This window comes from Papilio polytes, unplaced genomic scaffold (assembly GCF_000836215.1).
Source record: "Papilio polytes unplaced genomic scaffold, Ppol_1.0 DF824303.1, whole genome shotgun sequence".
Taxonomy (NCBI): domain Eukaryota; kingdom Metazoa; phylum Arthropoda; class Insecta; order Lepidoptera; family Papilionidae; genus Papilio; species Papilio polytes.
This window is the reverse complement of record NW_013524901.1, coordinates 994,797-1,018,249: the sequence shown is the minus strand read 5'-3', so window position 1 is coordinate 1,018,249 and position 23,453 is coordinate 994,797. Positions and strand designations below refer to the sequence as shown.

Genomic DNA, 23,453 nt, shown 5'->3' with positions numbered 1-23,453 from the left:
TCGGTTAACCTAGCTATTTTTTGGTTTTGCATTTTGTTCATAGATGGCAGTAATTAATAACTCTACTCAACAACAGATGGCGCTGATAACTTAATTTCCAAGGTGAGAAGTTAAAAATGAATACCAAAATACTATTTTTTTTTAATTCTCAGTAAACTAATGGGATAATACATTTGTTATATATAAATGTATTATGTATACACTCTCTAATAAACATCATTTCCTCTAAGCTATCATGATGTATAATTGTACTACAAAGGAATGTATAATTTTAACAATGATACAAACATTGAGAATTAATTGTAAACAAAACACCAACATCAAAGCTGAAAACGGTGGCATTGTTTCGAATAAATTGACCATTGTTACCAAACTATAAACGCATATAGCAAATAACATCAGAGGTTTGCCTGCGATTAATTTTTAAATTCACACGTAGTCTCGTAGTATTTATCCTACATTTGAACTTAAAACGGGAAGTATTATTAATGTACCACAAAGGACTCTCTTAAAGCTGCTTTGTTTAGAAAATCCTCTATTTATAGTCTATAATGTTTAATTAGCTTAAAACGTATTTTTCGATGGATAGAATTATTTACGTGGGATTGATCGAAACTAGCGGGGCGTTAGATTTATGACGTTTTCTACAACTGCAGCGATGACGTCATTCGTTAACTTGGTGTGACAATTGAGCTTGAGTTATTTGCTACTATTTTTGTCCTGACATTTTCGGTTCATAAAAAATAGTAGAAATAAAGTATTGTTGAGTACATCCTTATTATAAGTAATTTAATTTAGAAAAGCGGTTTTCGTGCCTTATGTTTCGATTTATAAAATGATCATAACTAAGAGCAAAAAGTAACAAACAAGTTAAATATTTATTATTGTACTATCGTTTATTCATTTTCATTTATTCCTAATGCAATATACTTATATGACTCATCATCATCTCCCTTGCCTTATCCTACTCCCGTGGGGTCGGCGCACCGGGTTTTCGTCCTCCAAAGCACTCTATCATCCGTCATCTCAGTCATCACTCCCTTCTTGATCATGTAACCTTTCACGCAATCCATCCATCTCTTTCTAGGATGACTAATGTAATATACTTATATGACTTATAATTAAAATAAAACTAAAAGCCTAACGTATGTAACATATGTTCATTGTGGTAGTTTATTCAGTGGGTAAAATATTACAAATACTTTCTGTCAGCCCTCTCTCGTGCCGTCATCTCTTCAGGCAGACTCGCAGGCGGTGACTTCAAAGCTCTCTGGTATAAATAAAACTTTTATTTTCTCAATCCGCTCTATGGGAATGCTTGTCGCGTTGCGTACGCACTCCTAAATAAATATATTACATCATGCACGTCCTCGGAACTAGCGTATATATCGAGTCTAGTGATGTGCGATATCGAGAAATGTCGATAACATAACTCGAATAAAGTGAGGAAATAGATTTTAAGTACGTTATTAGTAAACTTTACAATATTAATTTTACATTTTCCAATAAATACTTTAACACAGAACCAGCCAGCAGAACGTTGCGTAAAGTTCATTAACACACTTTAAGGGAATTTCACTTTTTAATAAAACAAAGGTCTAAAGAATAAATTAACTTGTTTGTTACGTAACTAGGTAAGAGCATTACATATATCTTATTACTGTTTTATTCATCGTTAGAAGAAAATCAAATCTGGTATTAGGAAAATTACAGGGTTTTTAGTCATTACTGTTTCAAATATCGATACCTGTTGATGGACATCACTATTGTGCTTCCATTCTCACGGTGTCACCACTTAGCAACGGTAGGCGAAATAAAAAAAACAATTCCCTAGCACTTTACTCTAACAACACCAATGTTGTTGAAGGCCACGTAATATAAAACGGACGAATTTGCGAATATTTTGTAACATTTTGTACCAGGTGTCACTTATTTAAAAAAAATGTTCCTATTAAAACAAAACACAACTGTTCATAGTCACTTTTCACTGCTAAGTTATCTAAAATAGTAAGCCTAATTTTAGTCCGTTTCCACCCTTTTCTTAAGAGGAAAAGATGGAAAGGAAAAGTGAATTTGACGGTGGAGAAGACGCATAGGAAGGGGAAATGTCCTCTTTATGTGCGTCTCCTCCTCAGTCAATTGAGGGTTGGCAACGGAACTGCTATTGCGGATGCGTTTATGGGCAGCGGTCGCTTTCCATTTTGGCGGATTCAGGTGGGCGCTTACTCCTTTGCCATCTCATATTAAAAAAAGTAACGACGATGTGATGATGTACAGAATAATATCAAGCGGTGTGATTAATCTCCATAAAGTTTATGATCTTGAACGAAAACCTTGAAATAACTTAATAATGGGTAGAATGAAATAAGAATGGTTAGGTTACCAATGACATAACGTCACCCTTACTAGATTCAGGAAACTCACAGAGGAGCACGGAATAGAATAAAGACATTTCAAATAAATTATAAATTTTCATAACAGACCAACAAAAAACTGAGATACAATACCCGTCTATCATCTACCAGTCATTTAAAGGGTAACTGAAACATGATAATAGGGCAAAAATTGCCCGTTTCTATGCTTTTCTATACGTAAATCTATATATGAAGAAGAAATCCTTCCTTTTTTTAGTAATCATACTTACTAATTACTTACTAATGTTATAAATGCGAAAGCTTAGATGGATGGATGGATGTATGTTCTAGTTCGTAGCCTTAATGGATGAACGGATCTGGTTGAAATTTGGCATAGTTGGAGAACATAATCTGGAAGAACACATAGGCTACTTTCTTTTGTTTTTTTTTTTAATTCCACGCGGACGGAGTCGTGGGCGGAAGCTAGTTATTTAAAAAAAACAAATAAGACTCTACCATCTTGCGTTCACTATCTCGTGTGCAATAAAATGTATTGCGTAAATTTTCAGCAACTGCGAACTGCAAGTGTTTACTTACATTGTCTTGCGACTTACGTTATTTGAACTGAGCGTTAGAATGATACCGTCTGTATGATTATCTCAACCACATAGACAATTAAGGAAACGGGTATAACGTATTTTTTTTTATCTAAACGCGTTGTTTTATAATAACTGTGCAGACATTTTTAAATCATTCATTGTTTTTTATGAATCTTTCAATTTATTTTGAAAACATAATAAATTAGAACTATATAATTTTCTTTTTTACTTTAAGACTGCTTACGGGAAATTATCAATAATATTTAACTGATTTCCTTGCGTTAAGTTAAGCAAGTTATCCTTAAGAAAAAATGCTTAGCGATGTTTCTGTTAATAGTAACTGGCCATTTTCGAATAGTTTATTATAGATTCGAATTTTAATAAACAAATATTTTTTTTTCATAACTACTTTATGGCTATCTGAACTATTTAGATATTTAACAGTGGTAGAGCCCGCTTTAACATCTTCGCACGAATGGGCCGGCTCGCCCGGTGAAATACCACGACCACACAGAAAACAGGCGTGAAGTGGAAGCAATTTCGCGTTTCGTCTGATGAGTGTGGTGCCGGAGGCCTAATTTTGGTCCCTTTTCCTTTCCACCTTTTTCTTGAGAGCAAAGGATGGGAAGGAAAAGTGGATTTGACGGTGGAGGAGATGCATAGGAAAGGGAAATATCCTCTTTATGAGTGTCTCCTCCTCCTTCAAGGGTAGGCAACGCATCTGCAATTGCGGATGTTTATGGGCAGCGGTCGCTTTCCATTTCGGTGGATTTGGGTGGCCGCTTGCTCGTTTGCCAGCTTATATTATAAAAAAAAAAAATTGTCAATCTAATTTCAATGACTATATTAGAGCAAGTTAAACTTATTTAGAAATGTTCAAAAAGTATCACTTTTCCGCGAAACTATTTGTCACAATTAAAATAGTGATGTTCATATATTTTACGACTTTAATGTTTAAACAGCGAATGGCGCGCTGTGACAGTGTTGGACGTATTCGACTTTCGCAGAAACGAGATAAGCCGCCTTATCTATCCTTGAAGGCTCTAGAGAATTAGGTTACTAAGATAACTTCTGTTACTTTGCTCATGAATCTTCGATAGCTCGGAGATGTGTCGAGATTAATGATGAAGAATATTTTTTTTTAAATATCCTTCCGTATAATAAACGCTGTAATTTTAAAAGTTACGGACCTTACTGTCAACGGAGTCTAATTTAAATCGGAGTCTGATTGCGTCTACTTATACCATAACTTGCTTTTGCCCGCGATGATGTCCGCGCGGAACTAAAAATTATCTAGAAATAAATAAAGCCTTATGTTACTTAATAATGATGTAAACTTAATAATAAATTACTACAGTAATTTCGGAGCCTATTTAATGCATGTAATTATGAAAATTTTATTTCATTGTTGACATTTGTCAAATTATCAATAGCAAATGTCAAAATGACATGATATGATGACAACCTTGCTTCCTTTATGTTGGCAGCAACTTATGGTCTCTTTCCCACATTAGGGTTTTTATCCAAAATTTTTACCCCCTAAGTTTAATAGCGTTAAAATATATAGCCTTAAGCGTGACGCAAGTGTAGGACTTTTTATTAAAATGAGAATTTTTCAATAATATGCTATAATTGCTGACATCTAAGGCAACAAAGAAGTGTGTGTTTACGCTTTATTATAATAAATTTGGCACCAAAAATCTGTAATGTTTTAAAAATCCAAGTGCATTTTATATTATAAAATATTTATCATGCATCAAAATCATGCGATAAACAATCAATGATAAAAATCTATGTTTTGATTTAATATTACGTAAAATGTGCAAAAATTTAGCACACAAAGATAATTCGCATCATTGACTTGAAGTGATTGCAGTTTATTATCTATTTATATCTTTAAATGTGTCTTGTATTTCTCTGATTTGAAAAGTGATACTCAGATATTTTGTGTGCAGTTATAGCTAAAATATTCCTTTATTTTTACTTACTATGAAAACCTTTGCATATATTTCTACTAAATTAATAGTTTTTTATCTATACTATTATAATAAAGCGTAAACACACACTATTTTTGGCGTAAGATGTAAGCAATCACAGCATGTTTTTGAATAATTCTTTCCTTTATTAAAAGTCCTGCACTTTCGTCACGCTATAGGCTATTATATATTTTCACGTTATTGGACTTAGGAGGAAAATAAATTGGAAAAAAACCTTCATATGGGATAGGACCATAACCTAGAAGCTGCCAACATTAAGGAATCAAGAAGTTTATCGTAACGGCAATTTTGACGTTTGCAATTGAGAATTTGACAAATGTAAACAATAAAATAAAGTTTTTATAATTTGATGCGGATGAAGCCGCACGGGAACAGCTATATTGTGATAAAACGGGAATCCGCATGGAATATATCAGGGATTAGTTGTTGCCGATAACATTCCGTACCACGCGAGGATTATTTTAAAAACTCTTGTTTACTTTGGAATTTGCGGACGTGTACATGTTCAGTGCATTGCATAACGCTGCTCAAAATAAATATTTAAAATATCAGTCTAAGCGGCTTTATTTAAAGAATTGCTTGCAAACAGGATTCAACAGAAATGTTCCCGAAATATCTTGAATGCTGCATATTTGCAATTCGTCTAGGAATATTTAAAAAATTGAACAAAACTCATCGAAATTAATTCATTTGCAGCGAACGTTTACTTTACGACATTTTGTGCTGATTTATTGATGAGCATGCCATCTTTACAATTTGTCTAGGTAAATTAAAAACAGGCGGTATTCACGTTTGGTAAGTGACAGCAATGAAACCGAGCAATGTTGACGTAAATATTTCACACGTACAGAAATAACAATAAACAATTTCTGCTGTTAGCTTTACCGATTATTAGAAATTAAAGAACGGTTTATTTAAATTAAAGATAATATTATAAATTAGCTAATTAGAAGTTAAATTAAGTAGATTTAGCTTTTGTAATAATCAATGTTTATACAAATATCTTATGTGTATATGTTTATTTGTGATATGTCCGATAAAGATATTTATCAAGCGATATCTTAGCCTGTCCCTGAGAGAACTGAAATATTTTATCTCTTGGTCGTACAAGGTTAGAGGATAATTGAAAACTATGCGTAAGCTGAAACAAACATTTCGTGTTTGGGAGAAACATAAACAATTTTATTGCCTTCGCTAGAATATTTTTTAGACCAAATATAAATACAAACAGTCATAGAAATTATTAACTTAATAGGTTAATAAAATAAAATAAAAGACTAACTTAGGTAACAAAATGTTATTGCGCATTCGAAACTTAATTTTTGAACAAAACAAATATCTTGAAATAAACACTAACAAGTTACTTCAACCGTGAAATATATGGAAATCAAGGAAAATTATACTTAAGTAATCGTAGGTTACTGATAGATGTGGTCAGAGGGAAATGTAAAAGAAACAGAGCGACCAACGCTCACTTATGTACTGGGTACGTTTCTCAAATTACGTACTGGCTGAAGTCATCGCCATTGAATACCAGTCTGTAGTACAAAAAAAAAACAACTTCGCAATGACACATGGAAACAACTGAAGTGAAAAGCGATTATCTTTTACGATCCGCATACTATGATCGCATCTTGGCCAGTATAGCTCCGACGTTCAAGGAGGGAGCACGCGCGTTAACCGCATTGCTGCACTCGCGCCGGTATCGAATACATCAATTAAAATCGCGTGAAAAACACACAAAATTATATTTATCCCGTGCTTTTAGCAGTGTTGAGCGTGTGTGTGAATTTTCTTAACGGCCCCGGTCCGCGTATTTTCAAGGTAAATATGCCGGCAGTCATTCCAAACAGCTTTATCAAACTGTCTATTTGTTATCGAGATGAAAATGTTTCTTAATAGTTTTCACCGAATTTTCTGTAGGTATTTGAAGGCCAAAAGAATCTTCTCGCCTAAAATATCGTTTATTTTACGGTAATTTATGAATTCAAGCTGTTATTTCAGATTATAGTTGCTGCAGATTTTGGATCTAAGTTTAAGTTGGGATATGAGGGATCGATTAAACTGATTCCAGGTGTAGAGACAATTGCATTCCTTTCAATTTGTTTATAAAAGAAATAAAAACACGTTTCTTAAAGAACTAGTGTAACAACTGTTATCTCTAAGTATTCGAGTAGAATTACTACTAAAACAATTGTACTAACATATTTTTTTAGTAATTTCATTTGAGGAAACTCACGGCCGTTGTAAAGAAATTTTTTTGATCATTAACGATTTAAGATTTCAATTTATTCACTATTTCTTTTTCGTGTTTAATTTATACAGAATCCGTGATCTCGTAATGAAGTAATTTCTGTTATTTTTTTTTAAATATATTATGTACGTTCCATTAGCACAATTTATTAATGTCTCAAGCTAATTTAAATCAGGGGCAAAAATATATGATGTATATTTTAGTAAAATTATATTTTTAAGAATTTTACTTCTATGATAATATATTACTATATACCAAGTACTAAGTAATCTAACTAATATTATAAATGCGAAAGTTTAGATGGATGGATGGATGGATGGATGTTTGTTAGAGTTTGTAACCTAAACGGCAGAGGTAGAGGATAGTCTGGAAAGACACATAGGCTATTCACTTTTGTTTTTTTTTTTAATTCCACGAGGACGGATTCGCGAGCGAAAGCTAGTGTATTATAAATTAGTCGGTAAGTTTTGTTTGTTTTAAGTTATTGATGACGTAATCAACGTCACAGTAGGTACAAGCTACAAGCCTCGCGTCATTTAAAAATAATCTTAAGTTCTGTAAAATCCAGTTTTTTCTACCATAATTATTGTCTTATGTATGCAATCTACATTCAGAACATCTGTATTTTTTTACCTGAAAAACACCACCAATAAAATATTTTTATTTGTATTTAATAAATGTGCCATATTATGGAACAAAATTACTTTATCAAGAATATTAATAGTAATTCAAGTTAATAATAATTGAGGATATGTTACATTGCAATCTATTTATGTGCATAAATGATAGCTCACGGAGCTTGCGGTTTTGGAGCAGTTGTCAGGTGCGCGATATTTTACAGCTCAGAAAACATTTGTGTGCTCATTTTCTTTGAATAACTAGGAATATATAATATAGGCATTTGTTTGTACGAAAGCTTTTATGATCTAATCATGTTAAGAGCCCACGCAACCTTTTGACTAATTCATCGCACAACTGTTAAGTCGCGCTTTGATGCCTATGATATTGTATGGAGGTTCGCACACTACTCGATTTTAAAGTTGAATTAGATTTGAAACAATCAACAAATTTATTTGCTTTTTTTTGTCAGAGACCGTCTTGAAACTGCAGATGGAGTCATCTCAATAGTTATAACTATTAAGTTCGTTCACCTTGCTTTATGAAGACAATTGACGGTTAAATTAAACAGAAATAACGAGCCAATTAAGTAACAAATTAGCACCTGAAACGAGACTCTAATTAGTACAAAGGCATAATTATGCTTTGAGAGATAAAAGCGTCAGAACTTAAATAGTAAAAAAATGAAACGTATTTAACTTTCTAGATGGCGCTAATAGCAGAATCTAGGTTTAAGTCGTTAATTTTTGAAAGCTGAACTCGAGCCGTACCTCATCTTCATTTGATGCAGCTCAGCTTTCTAAAACGAAAGCTTTTACAAGCTGCAGCTGCTCGTAATGCGCGAACAAACCGCATATCCCAAAGTAAACAATAATCATAGTTGTTTTTATACCTTTTACATCTTTAAAATCAATAATAATTAAATATACAGTTAATATATAGTGTATTGATGCAAACATTTTGGCAACACTATAACTTCGCATGTTTGACCGATTGAAAAGAAAATATTTATAAGCAAGATCAACCAAAATCATTTAAGTTTCGTATAGCACGTTTTTACGACTTGACTATCTAACTATATTTGGATGTAAATGTGAGGACCTTAGTGGTGCTCACATTTACAGTCTTATTTTAGTCTATTTGTTATGACAAATTGCGAACTAGACCCGTTTGAATATCAAATTTTCAAATCGCATTTCAAAGAAATTCATTCAAATGTTATTTGTAATGTAATGTATAACATTTCATACACTTCGGCTTCGTGTTAACACGCATTTAAATAATACCCATCTTATATTATTTTTATTTTGATATGAAGAATGGTATTAAAAAAAACTTTAGATCCTAGACCAACTCTTCTAGTTTATGCTCGTTAGTACCGGTTGTGGTTGGAATGTATTTCTCTATTAATATATGCGAATGTTGATATTGAATTTCCTATATCATTACATAGGCTAGATGGTGTCGTTTTAAAACTAAGAGGGAACAGTCAAGTAGAAAATATTATTGGCCACAATCTCTATAGTAGAGTTTGCTTCGTATTTTTGCTATATGTATGTTTATACTCGTATCTATTCTATTGTGGCATTAGGTAGGGCCAAACTCTACTTAGATTAGACACGCTTGATCGATCGATCTTTAAGAGATAGAGAGGCGTAGAGTCATTCAGGTCGATTTAAATTAATTTCAAAATATATAATAAGTTAGATATGTCGATTTCCAAATAAATTGTCCTTCGTAAAGGTTAGAATCATATTGTATTCGAATGAACAAAGGTACACGTGGTGGTCATTATAAGTTTTGTTTGAATACCGCGAGCTTCTCGGAACCCCAAACAGCGAATACGAAAAGTTATTTGAGATACGACGGAACAAGGCTTAGGCGGTGCCGAAACATACTTATAATATTTACTTATTTCTCTGTTGATTTATTATTCAATTAGTTGGAACAAGTTGAAACTTAAAGCCAAAGGGTTCTATCGCTGGTGATATTTATTGCAATAAAATCGCCATAGGCTTGTCGTTTCTTACGAAGTAAATATTAAAAGTCTTCAAATATAGAGTGTAGAGTGGAAATGCTTAATTAAATTAAGACATCTTTCAGATAATTTTTAGGAGAAAGATATCGTCATGTTTAATTTAAACTGTGGGTATAGGTAGTACTATAAAATACGACCAATAGGCCCAAGTTCTTTGTGACCACGGGTTTCCTAATAGTTTGTACTTCGCAGACTTATCAAAAAATCATATAAATAAGCTCGGTAACATCTATTACAGTTTTGTACCATGTTACCAAGTATTTTGGTAGTTTTATTCAACAAAGTAAAGTTTGCAATATCACATCAAATATGTTTCCGACGCGACGCGACTTGTGTACCGTTTGCTACTACAGCGCTCCGTACATCCGAATTTCAATTCTAAAATCAAAAATTCAAGAGAACGTGCCTGGCGCTGCACCAACGTACATGATACATGTACTAGAATCCATTTATTCTTGATATTTGATGTATGGAGCATGCGAGTTGGAAGCATATTTACAAAGTCTACCAACATAAATCAAAACCATTCTGTCGCGTTGAATACTAAAGTTAAAGTACTGCAGTATTTGTTGAATTTATAAGTGATATAATTGAACCTATTTATGGAAAATTGATTTTGATACTTGTTAATATGACTACGCAATACATACAGAATTTATTAGGATTACTTGATCTCAGAGGCTTTGCCGATTGTCTCATCCCGTCATGCGTTAAATGAGAGCAGTGAGCAAATGAACACAGAACGTGGTCAGAGTCCGAAGGAGGGGGAGTCATCGGCAAACCATGACACATGAAAAGTTATCCCTAGGTCGAAAGTAGACACAGAAAGCAAGCGTGAAAAATTGATTAGTAACGTAATGTGAAGTAAATTACGTTACTCATATGTGTAAACATTAATTCACGATATCCAGTTTATGTAATTTGAAATTACGTTTAAAATGTGTTTCAAGGTTATTTGTGTTACCGGAATAAATTGGTTATTCTACGTATATCGTATACTTACAATTTACAAGTAAGAACTTCGTTATTCTTTAGACGCAAGGAATAAAATATTATTTTTAATTGAAAAAGTGGTTGAAAAAGTTTTTCATTTGAATAAGCGAATAGAAAGAGTACAAAACATGACACAGAATGTTGATTGAATCTTATACGAAACAGTATTTCTAATAAGAGTGATTATTTAAATTGTAGGAATGTAGTCCAAGCATGAGCAATTTCTTAGAATTGAGGAAACATTGCAAAGGAAGAGGTTGAACTGCCATCAATAATTCATCTTAAATACTTCTGTGATCATTACTAGAAACAGAATCATCGGATGCGTGCATGGAAAACGAAGTTTGATTAGCTTTCAAAAAGATGTAGCAATATCTTAATGTCAAATGTCTTTTGTTATCTACACATTATTAATAATGATTTAATGACTAGACTTGAACTAAGATATTCTACAAGAGAATTTTCAGGGATTGCTTAACAAGTCGCCATTGATTGTTCCTAATCCAGATCTGAATCATAGGTTTTTTGAACATAGATTCGATTGTTTTGCTCTAATTCTGTCGCAAGCAATTGGGCAGCTGTACAATTTTTTATTCAATTATTTGGAGTATGCCATCATTGTGACGCATATTAAAAATTTGCGTCAACCTTGATACTATTGAATATGACACATCTACATCAGATGTAATTGTGTTTGACAAAGATTTTAATTTACTACAATTGTCACAAGAGAATTAGGAAGCGACATTGATGACATAATTTGTTATTTTACTAGTTCTATGACTTCGATGTATTTATCTACAGATTTCACAGCAGACTGCGAAATTAACGCTGTTTTAACTAGTAATATCCGGAAGTAATTTAATATTTAACTTTAATTTTTTTGTTAAATTTTAAAATGTTTGTTTCAAATTACATATTTCTATAGTTACACAATATGTCTAAAGTTTTTGTAGTCTGTTTCAAGGCATATACGTATAAGAGTAGTGTGTTGCAAAGAAATTATTTAAGTCTGCAATCTCATCGGTTTGTTAGTTGTGTATGCGGCACACGCCGTAAGGAGTGCACACGCAAATTTTTAATGTGATTTATGCAACTGTGGGCGGTTATCGTAATTTTGATCTTGATAGCCGTACGTTCAAGGAACAACGGCCTGTTCGCTCGACTGTTACGGGAAAGAAATTGCAAATTAAGATTCATTGTACTGTAGAAATAAAATTGGTTGTTTGTGCGTATATTTGAATAGCTTTTGCTATGAAGCAAATTCTTTCTTCTTTACTCTTACATTGTATTACTCTTTACTAACATCACACTAATTACACTTCTTAATAAAGATATCCTATCTACCAAGAGAACTTGTTTCTATATTGTGAGATGTGATATTCTTTCTTTTCTAAATATTTCTTACGGTTATCTCAACTTAACTTCTGTCCATCATTGCCACGGTTTAAGGCTAACTAAATTGTATTTCATAGTTCGTGTAGACGTCGCACAGCCAGCGATAGCAAATGGGTTTTATCGGTCGTCGTCAACGGCTCGGAAAACCGTGTGTGAATCAATTTCACACTTGCGACACAATCGACCACACTGAGCTGAGCCGTGTCAGCGACAAAATTAGAATATTTACGTCTTCGCGTGGCATGTGTATTTCTTGCAGAGTACTATGTAAATTCTCACTAAGGACAAATTAATATGAATGGACAGCTATTAATTTAAGATGTTGCGTAATTCTTCGCTTATATGGGTGGTCGGTTAATAGGACTTCCTTGGATTTCAGATATAGCCAATTTATTTCTTAATTGTAATTGATATGTGTATTCATTGCTGAATTTTTTACAATGAATCATCACTTATAGTAATGTAATTGCTGTTAACTGTCTTATCCATTAATTAAATTAAAGGATTTTGTTTCAATAAGTTTGTACAATGTCTCATATTCTTGCGTTCGGTCAAAGTAGCACTAATCTTTTACTGTTAAGGACATTATAAAAATTTGAATCTTTACTATGTTCGTTAGTCAATAGGGCGTTCCTCTCGTATCAGATGTCTGTGGCCTAACGAAGTAAAAATCATCGCCATCTTTATTTATAACATCAAAAGCGAATCTCGTGCCACTTCTGAAACCAACGAAATCTCTGACAAGTTAGCTAACCACAACATAATGAGGCGTAACGTGACCAGAATTATTTAGATACTGCAAACCTGGTCTTTTGAAAACGAGCACTTCTAACTCAAATTAGAATGTTCTATGTAAACTTTATGTGCATCGGATTTTGATTCTAACACCTTTGAAGTTCGGACTATAATTCCTTATACTAATATTTACTAGTAAGTCATGGTTTTCTATCGGTCTACCAACAATACCATTATCGTTGCGGACTTATGTCTCTGGTGCATGTTATAATTTTGTTTTAGTCATGAACAGAGACGTTGAGTTTACGTAATGGGGAATATTTTAACAAAGAATGCACTGTATAAGTTACCTATTTAAAATACAAGAATGTTTTTTTCTCATTATCATAGAGTATAAAATTTATGCGCTGTACACGATAAAAAAGTTTAATGCATTATTTTTAAACAAAAATCTATTTCATTAGCTTTTCGTGTTTGAGATGCAAAAAGTGTTAATTTATGAGATCATCTGAATTGTTATCGGAGCAGCAATGTCGCCTACAGCCTGCACTAACGGAATAGTGATGGGCCTCAATTCGTGCCAGGGTCAGACTGCCCGCCTTTCGGGCGTGTTTGCCCAACGAAATGTCCGAAATAAAAACCTTCAATTACTGCGCCCGCGCCGGCGCGCTTGTCAAACTAATTGATTTACGACATTGATTTATATAGTTTAAACATCGCACGTCGCGACACTAAAAACAAGGAAATGCACGTGTTTTGTTAATGTCCATCTATTGCTTATTTGTCGAGACTTGGATCTCATTCGTATGCGCTTTTGGGGATATTTTACAATAAATCGTTAAATTATTGAAATTTAATGTTAAAGACCTAATTAATTAAGCACGATGTAATAGATTTTATATGCATTAACCACAAAAAAAATTTAGCTATATCTAAAATTTTCAGAATTCTAAACATAATATATGTTTTAGGTTAGTTTTTATATAACAATTTACACAATGATAAAAGTAGAAACACGCGTAAGAACAAGGTTGTTTATTAAAAAAAGTTGTCGATGTTCGAAACATCTGGCTCTGCTTCGGATTATCGAAGCAAAAAGTGAACCGTGCACTCACGCTCGCCCGGTGATTGTCTAATGTGTCGGACTCAGATGACACGCATCAGAATTCATTCACAAGCACGTTAACGATCAGCCAAATGAATGGCCATGATTTACGAGACATACGGCTAGGGCAAAAAATCGCCATCTGTTAAACGGTTGATTTGCCGTCAGAGCAGATAAATTACAAACTTCTTAAATCTATGAATTTTGTTAGATATAAGATGTTTAAAAAAAAACAACTTTTATCTAATTGAAATGTATGCTTTAAGATCTACCTATTATAATAGGAATTCTGGGATCGACTTGATGTTTTTCATCATGGTATAGCAGTGTCCGTATACCTATAAGTAAATTATTTAAGATATGTATAAAAAGGGTAAATCATATTAAAAATAATTAAATAAAAAAAGATCCACAATCTATTTAACAGGTTTACATTTCACTCTATTCAAGAATGTTATAATAGAAATAGCAAACGTATCTTCTCTAATTTGTACAAAAACATAAAAGAGCTATGTTTATAATTACACAGAATAGTGCAGCTATAAACTATTTGAGTCGTAGCAATGTGTGTCAACAACTGCGTTGAGCTAATGTAATTGTAACTCGATACTACAAGTGCTAACAAACGTAAACTATGAAAAATCAAATAGGTCACTCACATTTATACAGCAGAAATTTGGCCAAGTTTTGTGTTGATGTTGGACATCAAATTCTCTTAAAGATCACACAAACTTTGCTCACTCAAAACCCCAAAGTCCGTACATCTTATGGGTACCTATTTGACTGACTTCCCAAAAGAAGGAGGTACTCAAGTCGTCTGTATGTTTTTTTTTAATGGACATCGTTAGCGTTCACCCCTTTGACCATATATTCCTGAATCCTGCCCTGTCCACTTAAATGAACGTATAAATGTTTATAACCGATTCTAAAAAGTATTGCAAGATCTATAAATTTAATCGAAGCCCATTTATCTATATCAAAGAGCAATTCAATTGGCGAGTAATAAAAAACAAATAAATATCAAGCCCTATATTGGAATGATCTATTTAAATAATCTGCCTAATTGCTTTTTCGCTTCTAATATCAATATGGGTCAGTTACTTATGAGCGTGTCCCCGACATACGACAGGGGCGGCCGTAAATCAATTGTACCCGTCAACTGAGAGGCCCTACTAACTGTCAACAATGTTGCAATGTTAATGAAAAATTCGTCCATTTTGAATTTAAACTTAGGCACTTGTATCACAAGGTTACAATATTAATTGTAGATGTTTATGTTAGATATCTATAAAATAGTCTATTATTAGATAGGAGGGGTTTTTAAACAACTTTAAAAAAGATGATTATCTCATTGTGATGCGTTGAAAATATTTATATTAATACACTAATTACTTATCATGTAAGTATAAATTACTATGAATATTTCAGATGTACAATAAAAATATTAAATCCAATGAATTATTTTTTTAACACGTTTTTACCACTGGTAAGGAATTCGCTTATTTAATCCGTGTAAAACGGATGTTACTAAAATATTTTTTGCGACCAAACATTCTCAAAATCCTTTTACAAACCTTTTCGATATCGCCTATCAGCACACATTCGTTAGATCTGAAATCAAGTCGATAAGCTCGTAAAAGTCCCCACACGTTAATAAAAGTTAAAAGCCCTTCGCTGGCCAATACTGAGTGGATATTTATACACGTTGAAATTGACTCTTGAACTTTCGCGACGTGTATTATTCGATTATTGCCTAGCGCGTAACTTTGCTTGCCTCCCACTGTACAGTTAAAATGTCATTCTTATGATTGCTAAAGCGCTCATACATTCAAACTGCAATGCATAAAAAGTTGAACGAACCCAAGCGGTGTAGCTGTAGGCAATATCGATTTTATGTACGCGTCGATTACTGTTCGATATTGTACTTGTGTAAGTAATCTTTGCACCGATATCACGTTTGAGAATATAACATTTGTATAAATTATTCATCTATATTAATCTGCCAATCCATAAAAATCTAAATATTTCAAGCCAACTTATGTCATTTTAAAAACAACACTAATCATTACCGCAAATGGTTGAACAAAACGCCCACACAGCAACAAAATTTCTTTTAAAAGTCGAAAATTGTTAACAGTTTAAATACCGAAACACACCCTTTTACGGTGAAGTTATTTATTTTAAGCAATGCTAAGAACTTCATAAAGCAAGATGTTTATCTGAAAACCGCACATAAATTACACGCGCGGGACTGAGCGCGGGAACTTTGGCGCCAAAAATAGTAAGATGGCGGCGTTGTACCACAACAATACCACGGTGACCGGTCCCGACTCGACACTTAAATCCCATTGTTTCCTCAAGTAGTAAAACATCAAAGGGGTAGGCGTTGTTAGAAAATTAATCTACTATTTGATCCTGTTACATTTTCTTTTGATCTTTTAACATATTATACCAGCTATGGTTTAGTTATTTAGTCATTCGGCATTGATGGAGACGTCACGGATGACATCATCATCATCGGTCAATTAACAATCGATAAATTATACATCTGACAAAAAGAAAAAGAACCTAGAACAATTCTGATATAAGCAAAAATAATTCTGCCAACGGCATTGGCTATACTGCAATAAAAAACATAGTTCGAGACACAATGTCAAAAAACAAACATGGAAATCTCAATGTCGTACTGAATCACATTTTGAATTGTGTTCTTATCGTATACATATAATCTTCACTTTAGTTTGCGTCCCGGTGGTAAAACGGAAACAGTATTCAAATGAGGCTGTCGTTCATGAGATATTGAATTTCAGATGTTAGTCTTTCAAGGTTAAAATCACACAGTTTACGACTAAACATTATTATATTTTTTAAGCCGTGAGTACCCAATTGAGCTTTTCCTAATTCTTAAATACATATAACGAATGTTTAATTTTCATTTTTTAAAGTTTAAAAATAAACGCTTCAGAGTAGAGCTTTTATGTTAAAAAGAAGGAAAAAAACCGAGCCAAACTGGCTTCCTCTGTGTCTCGTAATGCAATCTTTGCAACGACAGGTGACCGAAAAACCGTAATACCCCGTCCATTCATGCAGGCTATTTCGGTCGTCATTAAATGTGTTACTGGAACGTATCCGAACGGTTAATCTCCATCGTATTTTTTATATTATAAAGTAATTTTCTGCTGGTTATTATTGCAACTGCAAGCGAGGGGCGTATTATTACTTTAAATGTAAAACAATTGCTACCAAGATGAGTAGAGAAAGCCAGCAAAATATCAGAAAATATCAGCAAAAACACTAGAATCTTATTTATATTATAAATGCAAAAGTTTAGATGGATAGATGTTTATTACTACATATCTAGAAGGGCTTAACGGATCATACTGAAATTTGACATAGATGTAAAATATTGGCTGCTATTTTTTTAATCGCGCACATAAGGAATCGCGGACAGCTAATAAACAGCTAAGAAAAAAATTATCGTAATTTAATTTCGCAAGCATACATTGCTTGTAAATAATTAAAAATAACGACAACTTTTACGAATGCAAATCTCCGCGTGACTCCAATCTTTAATAACCTGTCGGATATTTCCTTTGTATAATTTGACGAAGGAAAGGCAGCTCTGACGTTTCTTTAATAAATTACATATGGAGGAATATTTCAACTGTGTGTACTTTTATATCTTTAATTCTTAAGTTTTATAAAGTGCAGCGTATAACTTGGAATTAACTAGTTAACTTAAAATTTTGGTCCAAAAGCCTAGAGTTTGTGAATGTGTTACTTTACATAGTTTTTGTCCGAGTTGTATAATGCCTAATTTTATTTTGACATTACTGTACATAGCAACAAAAACGTTGTAGCACAATTTAACATATTATATTTTTTTCAGGTAAGGGAAAGCTTATTATGGACAACAATAAAGGAAATGTGTAAGTTAATTTAAAATGCATCATTATTGCACATTTAAAATAACTAAATATATTTTAAAACATCTGCGATACGTGTTATTTCGCTTCCGATCCATCCGAACAGGATCAGTTTAAACTTGTTACCAATTTCTCAGAACGTCTTTATGATTCGCAGTAAGATTTAAAGTGTTTCGCCATTTTCTCGTTAAGGTAAGGGCTTTCAGTAAACATTGATATACGTTATTTAAAACCAGAAATACACATTACATTGTATAATGTGTTATTCCGATTCCGGAAAGGTGTCTGATTTTATATTCGGTTCGTATATCGGAGCCCAATTTACTTATATATTTGCAATCCAAATCCGATTTACGTTAGCCCGTTTCTAGGAGAATTCTAAATTCTCAAATTGATATCGATATATTTGAGAATATATCTTTAGAACTAAAACATTAAAGTACCTTTCGTAAGTAAATTGTGTTTGTACTCGAATTTTATTTCACTTTCCCGTTTCAAATATGAAAATTTAATTATTTTTCGCACAATAAGAAATAGCAAAATTAGTCTACTCTTTTACGCGTGATGCGATGACTAAGATAGAGATTATTTTTATATGTAGAACTTTATTATTTCTGCCAACCCTGATTGAAAGCTGTCATTATATAAAACATGAACATTTCATCGCTTGCAATAATCGTTCGCGGAGGCGGCTATAGCGGTACTGTAGCTATAGTCAAACGATTGACCCATTGCAATGAAATACGATATACTTAATTTAAATATGATGTGTTTTCTTTAATCAAATGTTAACATAGTAATTTGCGCCTACTATAAAGTTTATCACTAACTGTTTATTCAATTCAAAATTCGTTATTTTCCTCATTAATTATGATACCCAAGAAGATATGGAAAAGACGTAGTAGAGAAGATATGTCGAGACCCAGATTTATCCATTTTGTGGTACGGTACGCTTTACTAAACGTGGTACGTTGTATTAAGATTTCGCGACGGCCGGTACGATTTATAGCTTAAGACGATTACAAGTACCGGGTCACGGTTGCATGACAACTTTCATATATGCCAGCTAAGAGGATTTCTGTAATTTGTTTGTAAGTGTGCTAATCGGAAATTAAAGTACCGAATTGAAGTTATTGTGTAATTCGTACCAAATTGTCGTCAGTCTGGTTTAAATATAAATTACGAGAGACGTGAGTAAACTGTTTGATTCCTTATTAAGTATAAGCTTAAAACTAGCTGTTGCTGGCGACCTCGTCGACTTGAATTTAAAAAATATAGCCTGTATTACTCACTGATAACGTAGCTTTTTAATGGTGAAAGAATTTTTGAAATCGGCCGAGTAGTTTTTGAGTTATTTCAATACATACACAAACACATTTTTTTTTATTGATAGATATAGAAAAGGTAAATAGCGGAAATAAAATATAAAACATAGGCTACGTTACAAAATACTATGCAGAAATAATTCAAATAGTTTATAGTATGAAAGTTTACTGGAGCAACTTAACTTATGACGTACATAATAATGCGGCGGCAATAACCTTTATAACAACACATGATTGCATCTTATGTCTTTATTAGGCAACGGAGCAAAAAATTAAATCCTAATAAGTTTTTTTTTCTACTCTTAAACTATAATGACCGCCATCGACATGAGCAAATCGATCAATCGACATCGATATGTTTAAAAATAAAACAGAGACAAAAACAATCGAATGCTTGCTTCCAATTGCTTACTCACTGTACTTTTACCGTTACAATTATTTTAAACTAATAATCAACCTGTAATGAGCTGAGTACTTACATAGGTATCTATCTATATACTAATATTATAAAGAGGGAAGATTTGTATTTTTGTATGTTTTGAAATAACCTAAAAACTACTGGGCCGATTTTAAAAATTCTTTCACCGTTAGAAAGGCAATTTATCTGAGAGTAACATAGGCGATATTATTTTTTTAATTTCACGCGGACGAAGTCGCGAGCAACAGCTAGTTGTAAATAAATTGAACTCTTGGATTCCGTCAATTTCATAATTGTTGTCGAGACTCAACGATGACGTCACAAGAGTTATCGTTAAAAGAGTTACACCAAATTAAGCTGATGATAATTTATGATTGTTGAAACTAGATTTAATTGTTATTATCTTATAATTTTATAATACGCATGAATCAGTCTTGTTAAGACTTAAAAACATGAAAAAGGGCAAATCAAAATTTTAGATACGTTTTGTTTCCAACTGTATTTAAAGCATGCAATTTATATTTATGTCAATGAATGGACTGACTCATATATCAAGTCTGTAAAAATGAATATGTTTCGAAATACTGAACGACAAATATTTGACCTCCATTGTGTTCGGCGTTATGTTTCTGTACAAAAATGGTGCTTTATTGCCCTCGCGCAACAGTGGATGCACCCCAAGGCTGGATGAGATCATACCGCAAAACTGTCTCGTGAAAGTACGCTCTGGTATAATTCATAAGCGAAGCGGAAAAAAATTGATGTTATAAATCGTTAACACCTCGAATAATTTCAATTGCGTCATTCAATATTCGACCTTAAGCACACATCTTGACGGTAAAAGCGTACTGATACTGAATATATCGTTCTTTTTTGTAATTATGAAAAAATAAAAACTACACAATTAAAACACTCACACACCAGGCCCTAATTGTGGTTGGAATAATGTCAGGCTAGATTTACGATGGCCCAGGCCCTGTGCTCATTTCATGGGGCGACGTTTACAAAGCAATCGACCCAACGGTTTGTTCTGAGTATACACGTATGCGTGTCTGTTTGTACGTGCGCGGACGTGCTTAATTGCTGAATATCTGGCGGCTGATGACGTCATCGTCGCCGAAAATTGTAATGCGATAACGTCACTCTTTTGTTTCATTTTCATTACACATCTCACTTGTGTATTGTGCAATTATTGGTCCATTGCTTCGAGTTTCAAAGTCGCAAATCGGTATTGGCTTCAACTTACATGCACTCCCAGTATTTGTATTAAACATTTCAAAATAGCCGCATAATGCTTTAGCCGACACTTGGACAGCGTTTTTAGACAATTCGAGATTAGAATATTGAGCACAATTTCACAGATACGAACTGAAACTGTTCTCGAATACGAAGAGTACTACCGATTTCAACATGAAATTCCGAATTGTTAACGCCGCAGAGAAAGAAAGTACGCACTGAATATTCAAAAGTATCCATTGTGCAGGCGCGAGTCGCTGTAAAACATTTTTATTTAGGCAACAAAAGAGCATCTGTGTCAACACTACTCCGCTCCTGGGACCAGACATATGCACGTATGCGACGATAGTTAACACGTATATTCGTTATTTGCAGGAATACAAAATAGTAAAAAGGATGCACTACCTTCGTTATATGGCGTAGATTTAATTACATACTAACTGTTCCCAAAAGGCTTCATCCGCATGAAATTAAAAAACTATATTTTATTGTTTACAATTGTCAAATTCTAAATTACAAATGTCAAAATTACCGTTATCAAAATAATCTTCCTTCCTTAATGTTGGTAGCTTGTAATTTATGGTCTCTTTCCTACAAGAAGGATTTTTTCCAATTTATTTACTCCCTAAGTTTAATAGTATAAAATGTTATACCCTAAAGCGTATAGTAAGTGTAGGTCTTTTTATAAAAGAAAGAATTATTCAAAAATATGCTATTATTTCCGACACCTTAAGCCACAAAGTAGTGTGTGTTTACGCTTTATTAGATTAGTATAGTTAAATTAATCATGCCTAGCCTAAATATCACATCACCTGTATAGTCTCTTCCAATATTTTACTGCTTTAGAAAAGCTTCGTCGTATATTTAAAGTCACGTGAATAATTTGTTAGGTTATCATCAATGTCTTAAACCTACGTAACCGACGCCTACGCGCGGTCCTAAAAGGCTTCTCTCATATCATAGTGATTATTCAAACAAACATTTTTACAACTATCAAGGAGGCATTCGCACTGTTGACATCGAGGCCATCGTTAGTAATACACGCAATTTTAAACTTTACTACACAGTGTTAAGTTAACAGCGCGTTGTTATTAGTCATTGTTTTTTGGACGATTAGCAATTATCTGTTATTTTGACACGTGTCCACGATTATGTCAAATCGATTAGTCAAGCGTCAGTTCCGGTTAATTAGTTATGGACATAATATGTACAAAACATTGGGCGGATGAATTCGATAGTCGATTACGTGTTCCTTAATTTTGCTATAAAACAAATTACTTTTTTTGCACTGCTGTTATACACACAGATAGTCTGAATTGACATACAAACAAACCCGCATACATTTAGAAAAAAATTTTAGGCCTGATGCTAATTTTATATATCTCTTAACACTTTGATGTAAATTTTTGTAACTTAGTAAAAACTTACGACAGCAATAAAAGTTAATTAAGAGTGAAAGCCAAATGGATACGTCATCGAGTTCAGATCACAGCGTGTCGCTTTTTAGTACATTTGTAAGATATAGGGTTGTCACTTAGCGTTCTGTGACTTTATTACCTTCTTTAATAAGTGACATTAGTGTTCCATTCGCTTAAATCTGCTCGATATCCCTAGGGCCGAGGTTTTATTTCTTCACTGTATCTTAATTATGTGTGATGTTTACGTACATTTCGTTACATGAGAGAGAAGGAAGATACGTGTCAGGGAGCGAGAGAGAAAGACCGTTATATATTTCGGTATACTATTAACTCTTTATTGAACGGATCTGGATGAAATTTGGCAGAGATGTAGAGGATAGTATAGAAGATATAGACTGCTCACTTTTTTTAATTCAACGCGGACGGAGTCGCGGACAAAAACTAGTTTATTATACTTCGCATGCCCACGCTGTTATGCGATATTTTTCTATAATCATGATTTGCCAAAATCCGTGCTGGTCACGTTATTGAAGGGTTAGAGATAAAATTATATGTAATAGTGCATTTATTTAGTGCAATTAAGTCCGTTAATTTTACTAATTGCTTTCGGAAAGTCATTTAGTATAAGAAAATTTGCATCATTAGTGTAGTAGATTTGTTATATGTATTTGTAATGGTTTACAATTTACTATAATTGTATGCAAAGTGTGATTACTAGAGGAAATTATTTCCAACTGTTGACCATTTAGTACAGTTTCATCGTTTCATATTTCCTTTGCGAACTGGTGATTAGTTACACGCAATTTTGTTTTAGTAACGTCCACCGTTTATTTAGTATTTTACTGATGTCAAAAATGATTTATGAAAATATGTATAAAGTAGCTGTTTCTCGCGACTTCGCCCGCATGAAATTAAAAAATAAATAAAAACCTTGATAATAGTGTGAGAATTTTTAAAATCGATCCTGTAGTTTTTACGTGAATCGAATACATACAAAAACCGACTTCCAAACAAAATACACGAAAAACAAAACAAAATG

General features: G+C 33.1%; 1 protein-coding gene across 2 annotated transcripts in view; it reads left to right on the top strand.

Moving 5' to 3' along the window:
• Nucleotides 1–6,592: 6,592 nt before the first annotated feature.
• Nucleotides 6,593–23,453, top strand: part of LOC106102040 — an 83,222-nt gene continuing 66,361 nt past the window's right edge. For both annotated transcript variants that reach the window (XM_013281439.1, XM_013281450.1), the window contains exon 1: nt 6,593–6,774. The gene's annotated coding sequence lies outside the window, so the exon portion shown is untranslated. The remainder of the gene's footprint in view (nt 6,775–23,453) is intronic.